Here is an 8,255-nt window from a genome sequence, read left to right on the forward strand (position 1 = left end):
ATGTGATTGCTTTGATTGACCCTGGTTCTACTCATTCTTATATATGCGAAACCTTAGCATCCAGTAAGACTTTACCTATTGAGTCTCATCGAGTTCGTAATTGGTGTCAAATCCCTTGGGTCGTTCGTGCTTGTCGACAAAGTGTGCAAGAAATGTCCCTAGTAATCCGAGGGTCCCGCTTTCCGTGGACCTAATGCTTTTGCCGCTTGATGAATTTGATGTTATTCTTGGTTTGGATTGGTTGACCGTGCATGATGCAGTTGTGAATTGCAAAAGCAAGACTATTGATTTGAGGTGCGCGAATAACGAGATAATCCGAGTTGAGTCTACGGACTTAAAGGGGTTGCCAGCTGTAATATCAACAATGTTGGCCCAGAAACATGTAAGAAAGGGGTGCGAAGCATACCTTGCGCATATACTTGATGATAAGGAATTGGAAAAGAAACTCGAATCGGTGCTGGTGGTTTGTGAATACCCAGATGTTTTTCCTGAAGAATTACCGGGTTTACCACCTGTTCGGGAAGTAGAGTTTGGTATTGAACTTGTACCTGGGACTACGCCAATTTCGATAGCTCCATATCGTATGGCACCAACCGAGTTGAAGGAGTTGAAAGCTCAGTTGCAAGAGTTGACGGATAGAGGTTTCGCTCGACCAAGTTTTTCACCTTGGGGTGCACCAGTGTTGTTTGTGAAAAAGAAGGACGGAACCATGAGGTTGTGCATCGACTATCGTCAGCTTAATAAAGTGACAATAAAGAAAAAATATTCTTTACCGCGTATCGATGATTTGTTCGATCAACTGAAGGGAGCCTCAGTGTTCTCAAAAATAGATTTGAGATCAGGCTATTGTCAGTTGCGAATTCGGGATTCGGACATACCCAAAACTGCCTTCAGAATGAGATATGGTCACTACGAGTTCTTAGTGATGTCGTTTGGGCTCACTAATGCCCCTGCGGTATTTATGGATTTGATGAATCGGATCTTCAGACCGTATTTGGATCGGTTCATAGTTGTGTTCATTGACGACATCTTGGTCTATTCAAGAGATGAGACCGAACATGTGGAGCACCTGAGATTAGTGTTGCAAATTTTACGGGATAAGCAGTTATATGCTAAGTTCAGCAAGTGTGAGTTCTGGTTAAGAGAGATTAGCTTCTTGGGTCATGTGGTATCTGCATTGGGTATTCGAGTCGACCCGAGCAAAATTTCAGCCATACTTAACTGGAAGCCTCCAAGAAATATTACTGAGGTTCGGAGCTTTTTGGGACTTGCCGGTTACTACCGACGGTTTGTAAAAGGATTCTCGATGATAGCCACACCCATGACGAAACCGCTTGAAAAGATGTCAAGTTTGAATGGACGGAAAAGTGTCAGAAAAGTTTCGACCAATTGAAAACTCATTTGACGGAAGCTCCAGTACTAGTACAACCCGAATCTGGCAAAGAGTTTGTCATCTATAGTGATGCCTCCCTACTTGGGTTAGGTTGCGTATTGATGCAAGGAGGTCGAGTTGTGGCCTATGCGTCGAGACAATTAAAGCCACATGAGAAAAATTATCCGACCCATGATCTCGAATTAGCGCCATCGTATTCGCCTTGAAAATATGGCGACATTACTTATTTGGTGAGAAGTGCCATATATTTTGGATCACAAAAGTCTCAAATATTTGATGACTCAAAGAGACTTAAATCTGAGACAAAGACGTTGGCTTGAGTTGTTGAAAGATTATGAGCTGGTCATTGATTATCACCCGGAAAGGCTAATGTGGTTGCGGACGCCTTAAGCCGGAAATCACTTTTTTGCTTTACGAGCAATGAATGTACACTTGTCTATCCTACCCGACAATGTGTTAATAGCCGAATTAGAGGCCAAACCATTATTGACTCATCAAATTCGCGAAGCTCAGAAAGTTGACGATGAGTTGGTTGCAAAACGGGCTGAGTGTGTTCCGAACAAGGAATCGGAGTTTCAAATTGATGATGACGATTGTTTGAGGTTCAGAAATCATTTGTGTGTTCCAAGAAATTCAGAACTCATTTCGATGATTCTGAACGAAGCTCATTGTAGCCGAATGTCAATTCACCCGGGGAGTACGAAGATGTACAATGATTTGAAATGTCGGTTTTGGTGGCATGATATGAAACGAGACATCTCCGACTTTGTTTCGAGATGTTTAATATGTCAACAAGTGAAAGTGGAACATTAAGTGCCTTCAGGGTTACTTCAACCGATCATGATACCCGAGTGGAAATGGGATCGAGTCACAATGGACTTTGTGTCCGGGCTGCCATTGTCAGCTAGTAAGAAGGATGCGATTTGGGTTGTTGTTGATAGACTGACTAAGTCGACTCACTTTATCCCCGTATGCGTCGGATTTTCATTGGATAAACTAGCTGAATTGTACGTTTCTCGATTGTGAGATTACACGGGTACCGATTTGTGTTGTGTCGGATAGAGATCCGAGGTTCACCTCGCAATTTTGGAAGAAATTGCAAGAAGCTTTGGGTACCAAGTTGCATTTCAAGACCGCCTTTCACCCCCAAACAGATGGTCAATCCGGCGAATAATTCGAGATACTTGAGGATATGTTGAGATGTTGCATCCTCGAGTTCGATGGTTCATGGGAACGATATTTACCTTTGATTGAATTAAACTTACAAAATAGTTTTCAATCAAGTATTCAGATGGCGCCTTACGAGGCCTTGTGCGAGGCGTAAATGTCGTACACCCTTGTTTTGGACCGAGCTCGGTGAGAGCAAAATTTTCGAGTGGATTTGATTAAAGATGCTGAATGTAAAGTAAGAGTAATCCGTGAAAATCTGAAGATAGCCTCCGACCGTCAGAAGTCGTACGCAGATCTGAAACGAAAAGACATTGAGTATCAGGTGGGAGATAAAGTGTTTCTTAAAGTTTCGCCTTGGAAAAAGATACTCAGATTTGGGCGCAAGGGGAAATTGAGTCCAAGGTTCATCGAGCCATATGAGATATCCGAACGAGTCGGTCCAGTTGCGTATCGTTCGATTTTGCCCCCTGAACTTGAAAAGATTCACGACGTCTTTCATGTTTCTATGCTTCGACGCTATAGATCTGATCCGTCGCACGTAATTAGTCCATCAGAGGTTGAAATTCAAGCCGATATGAGTTATGAAGAAGAACCGATTCGTATCCTAGCTCGTGAAGTGAAGGAGTTGCGAAACAAAAGGGTTCCGCTGGTGAAGGTGTTATGGCTCAAACACGGGATAGAAGAAGCTACTTGGGAACCCGAGAACTCTATGAAAGAGCGATACCCAAATCTATTTACCGGTAAGATTTTCGGGGACGAAAATTTCTTAAGTGGGGGAGAGTTGTGACAGCCTTAAAACGACCCTAGTCGGAATGTGGTTTCGGGACCACAAAACCGAGGCATAAAAATAATTTAATATTTATTTTATTGCCTATAATATGTGTTAACTCATGTGTGACATTTTTGATGTTTTGATTTAGAGCTATAAATGTGAATTTCACTAGAAAGGACCTAGTAGAAAACTTTGGAAGTATGATGGGGGAATGTGTAATGACTAATTAAAGCATGCATGCAAAACAATGGCCTTGCATGTCAAATATCCCTCTTTTATAAGAGGTGGCGGCCATGACAATGATGGATGGGCAAAACATGTCATAGACATGTTTTGTTGGTGCATTAGGGAGAAAAGAAATAAACAAATAAGCATGGGTAATAAAGAATGAAAAAAAAGTGTGTGAGTGAACCCCCCCTATTGCCGTGTATTGAAGAAAAGAAAAGAAAAAAATTGAACATCCTTTCATTCTCTCTTGACCGAAAATCCTAAGGAAGAAGAGGGAATTTTGCTTCATGTTTGGTTTGGAAGAGGATTAGGAAGGGTTTGGCTATACTTGCATCAAGATTAAGGTATGTTTGAGGTTGTGCCATGAGATTCATGCATGTTTTTAGTTACTAGCTTGATGTTCTTATTAGCCCATGGTTCAAATCTTTGTTATATCATGGGGATGGTATTTGGCCAAGGTGGATTTTGTGTTAATGCCATTGCATGTTAAATATGAAGCTTGTTAATGGTATATGTGATGGTGGATTGATGGCTCTTGGACTTTCTTTTTAGTATTTTTGAGTAAGACATTAAGTTCTTTGCTTAATCATGACCAAAATTATGGTGTTGTGATGTATTCGGTCATGGTATATCCATAAGTATGATTCATGCATGTTGCATGGTAGGTAAGATTTGAGCTTTGGATATGTGTTTATATTTGGATATAAACAACTTGAGATTCGCCCTTGCACCTACATGAATATGTGTTTGCACATGATGAATTGGTATGACATATATACTATTTCAAGGTGTATATTTGCTTGTGATGATGTTTGGTTATGTAGTAAATGAGAGATGTGTATTGAGCTACAATATGTAATCGTTAGTTAGTAAAATGTATGCTGTTTTTTTTGTGTGGTATTAAGTGTAAAATTGGCCTCAACATAGACATGCATATTCGCCAAATGAAGTAGATTGGTGTGCATGTATTCGGTTAGAGGCAACCGTATTGAAGCCTTATCTTGGCTTAGATAATTGACTAAATGGGTAATAAGTGAGGATGGTTGCGAATATACAAACATACATATGCATGTGTAATTGAATTATGAATGTTTAGCAAGATGGTTAAACTAGTTGATTTATTGATTAAGCTCAAGGAGTTAAAGAAGGAGAATCAAGCAAGGGAAAGACGAAGGTCATCGAGTAGCCGACTTGGACTGTTTTACCCAACACAAGGTAAGTCACTAAGCATATATTTTGTATTGATTTGAATAGACATAATGTCTATGTAATTATGCCGAAAGGAATGATGAATTTATATACATGTGTGTATGTGGTGATGGAAGTATTGAATGGAAGGAAAAGAGGTGAGATGTATTGAGTTGTTGATTTCGACACTAAGTGTGCGGGTATAAACATTTGTGATCATGAGAATGGCACTAAGTGTGCGGGTTTAAAACTTGTACAGCACTAAGTGTGCGAGTTTGATCATGTAGCACTAAGTGTGCGAGTTGATTATATAGCACTAAGTGTGCGGACTCACTATATGCTTTTGAATCACTATTGACACTGAGTGTGCGACACTATTGAGTTGATCACGGACAGCGGATCGGGTAAGTACCTTGAGTTCATGGCTAATAGGCGCTATGTTTATATTTGGGGTCGAGCTTGGTAAGTTTGAACCTATGTGACAATGTAAATTGAAGACACGTACATAAGAATTATCACGGAATGAGTGAAAGGTCATGTAGATGTATGATTGAATCGAAAGGTCTAAGGAACTATGGTATAGTTCGGTTTGAATGGAGTAATTAGCCTCGTTCCATTTTGTTTCCTTTTGCGATAATGTTATTAATGGTTGGTAGTGCATTGCTTATGACTTACTGAGTTATATACTCATTCGGTGTTTGCTTGTCACCTATTTTAGGTTTCTTGGACTCGACTTTTTGCGTATTCGGGACCGTCATCGAAGTCATCACACCGACTAGCGACTTTTTGGTATCTTCTTCTTAGATGGTCTAAGAGAACATTTCGGCATGTATAGGCTATTATGTTTTGTTTGAACTTGGTATGTAAAATTTTGAATAGCCATGCGAAAATGGCTTATAAATGTTTTGAGCATAATGTTATAATCATTTGGTATGTATATGCTCATTAAGAGGCACGGAAATGTTTGGCAATGACCAGCCATTAGAATGGGTCATCATGATTATATTTTGGACTATATATGAAAAAGGGGTGGTTGAATCATAGAAACTATGTGTTAGAGAAAGTCTACCCTAGAAATAGATGCTGGTAGCAACAGTAATGTGGATGTGAAAAATCACTAAAAATAGTAGGAATGGAATTAAATAGTGAATAAATTATGTAAATGAACCTTGATGAATCTATATTCATATGGAAGAAACGAAACGGTCATATGCGTTGTATGTTAAGAGAGATTTGGGTTTTCGTGAAACAGGGCCAGAACGGTTTCTGGATCCCCTGTTCCGGCTTTGAAAATTCATTATAAATTAACCAGAGATAATTAGGAGTCATACCATATATGTATAAATTCCTATTTGAGTCTAGTTTCTATAGAAACAAACAGCATCAGTATTGAAGCCCTGCACAGGGATTTATTCGAGTTGTAACGCACGAAGGTCAGTGTAGTCGACCCCTGTAACATGGGAGACTTTAACTAATAAACTGTACTAATTGGCTTGAGAAAAAATTCTAGAAAAAAATCTGTAGATGAAAATATGAGTCTAGTTTCAGGGAAAAATTACAAAACTGATTTTCGAGTTGTAAAACTCAAGTTCTGACTTTTGAAGTGACTAGTATGCAGATTGGCAGCTTGTCTGGGAAATTCTCAATAAGTGGTTTGAAGTCTGTTAACACCTCGTGTTCGACTCCGGCGACGGTCTCGGGTTCGGGGTGTTACAATCGAAGTCATTAAAAGTCCCCTTGTTATCAAAAATTTCTTTCAACTGTATCTCGTTGTTGCTTCTGGAATCGTTGAGGATATGGCAATGGTAGAATCTTTGCTTTAACCGAACAACTTTTCTGTTAAAATTTTTCTACATCTGACAAGGGTGTTAGAAAATCAGAACTAACTGGTTTAGAGTTTACCTCATCAAGGATCAATGAATCTAACTTCTGTGATACAGGAGTTTCAACACTTCGTTGAACTTCATCTTTCTCTTGAGCTAGAACAGGCTCATCTTGAACCTCAACCACATTGGGCTCCAATGTCTTTCCACTTGGCAAAGAGACTGTTTTGCAATGTTCTTTGCCAAAATTTTTTGGATTTTCTGTGTTGCTTGGCCAAATACCTTGGGGTTTATTTCGAAGTTCATCGGTTAGCTGACCTATATGATTCTCCAAATTTCTTAAAGTGGTATCATTCTTCACTATGTATGCCTTCAGTAGATTCTCAAGATCACTTAAAGATTTAGTTGGTGGGGGTTGTTGCACTTGTTGAGAATATTCTGATGGATAATTTGGTCGAAATGGCATAACAGAGTCACTATGGTCCGCCCATTGATTACTCCATGTAGAAATTGGATGATTTTTCCATGAAGAGTTGTAAAAATTTGATTGCGGGCCATTCCAATTCTGATTTCCCATGTAATAATTTGACTCTTGATTCGATGGGAAATTTTTAAATAAATGGCCATCTCCATAGTATTCACAAGAAATATTCTTGAACTGGTTCAATTGCTGACCTGTCAAATTACCATTGAAACCATTAATAGTTATGTTCTTAAGCATAGAAGACATAGAGGATACATGGCCTGCCAAAGAAGCAAGTGTGTCCATTTTATGTACTCCTGTTGCTCGTCTTTCGAAGGCTGCTCGGTTGGTCTGCCACTGATAGTTATTACTGGAAATTCTTTCAATAATCTCGTATGCATTGTTATAAGACTTAGAAAGAAGGGCTCCATTTTTTGAAGCATCTACCATCATTCTAGTATGAATATTGAGACCAATATTGAAGGTCTCGATTTGAACACATCAAGGAATGTCGTGATGAGGGCACTTTTGTAGTAACTCCTTGAACCGCTCCCATGCCTCATATAAAGATTCTGCATCAAGTTGTTGAAATGAAGTGATTTCATTTCGAATCTTGGCGGTTAAAGATGGAGGGAAATATTTCATTAAGAAGCGTTCAACCAACTCTCGCCATGTAGTTATGGAACCAAACAGTAGGGAGCTCAACCACGTTCGTGCTCTATCTCTTAAAGAGTATGGAAATAATCTCAGTCTCAAGGCATCCTTAGTCACCCCGACTAGTCTAAACGAGTCACTCAGTTCCATGTATAGCCGAAGATGAAGATGTGAATCTTCAGTAGGAATCCCACTAAATTGACCTATATTTTGCAACATTTGGAACATGACCAACTCAGCTCAAATTGTTGCGCCTCAATTTCAGGTCTCCTAATACTCGAATTGAGCTCGTTGAATAGAGGAATGGCATATTGTTGAATGGCACAGTCTCTATCATTGACAACAATGATCGGATTGTGAGTATTATAAGCGAATGTTCCTCCTGGATTCTGGTTTGGAATTTCGAAATTCATATCTTGGGTCCTTCTTTGGTTCACTTGTCTTCTCCTTTCTCAGAAAGTCCTTTCAATTTCAGGGTTTACGAGGAGTAAGTCAATGATTTGATAAATACTCAAACACCTAAAACAAACATACAAAAAAATGGAATTAAAATTCAACAGAAAA

The 8,255-nt window shown here is 39.3% G+C and overlaps 1 non-coding gene across 1 annotated transcript; it reads left to right on the forward strand.

The window, feature by feature from the left end:
* Window positions 1-7,545: 7,545 nt before the first annotated feature.
* On the forward strand, window positions 7,546-7,651 carry LOC128287319 (small nucleolar RNA R71). Its single transcript, XR_008278019.1, has one exon. It is a non-coding gene; the product is annotated as a small nucleolar RNA R71 (small nucleolar RNA).
* Window positions 7,652-8,255: the final 604 nt, after the last annotated feature.

The sequence above is a fragment of the Gossypium arboreum genome, chromosome 13, assembly GCF_025698485.1.
Source record: "Gossypium arboreum isolate Shixiya-1 chromosome 13, ASM2569848v2, whole genome shotgun sequence".
Lineage (NCBI taxonomy): Eukaryota > Viridiplantae > Streptophyta > Magnoliopsida > Malvales > Malvaceae > Gossypium > Gossypium arboreum.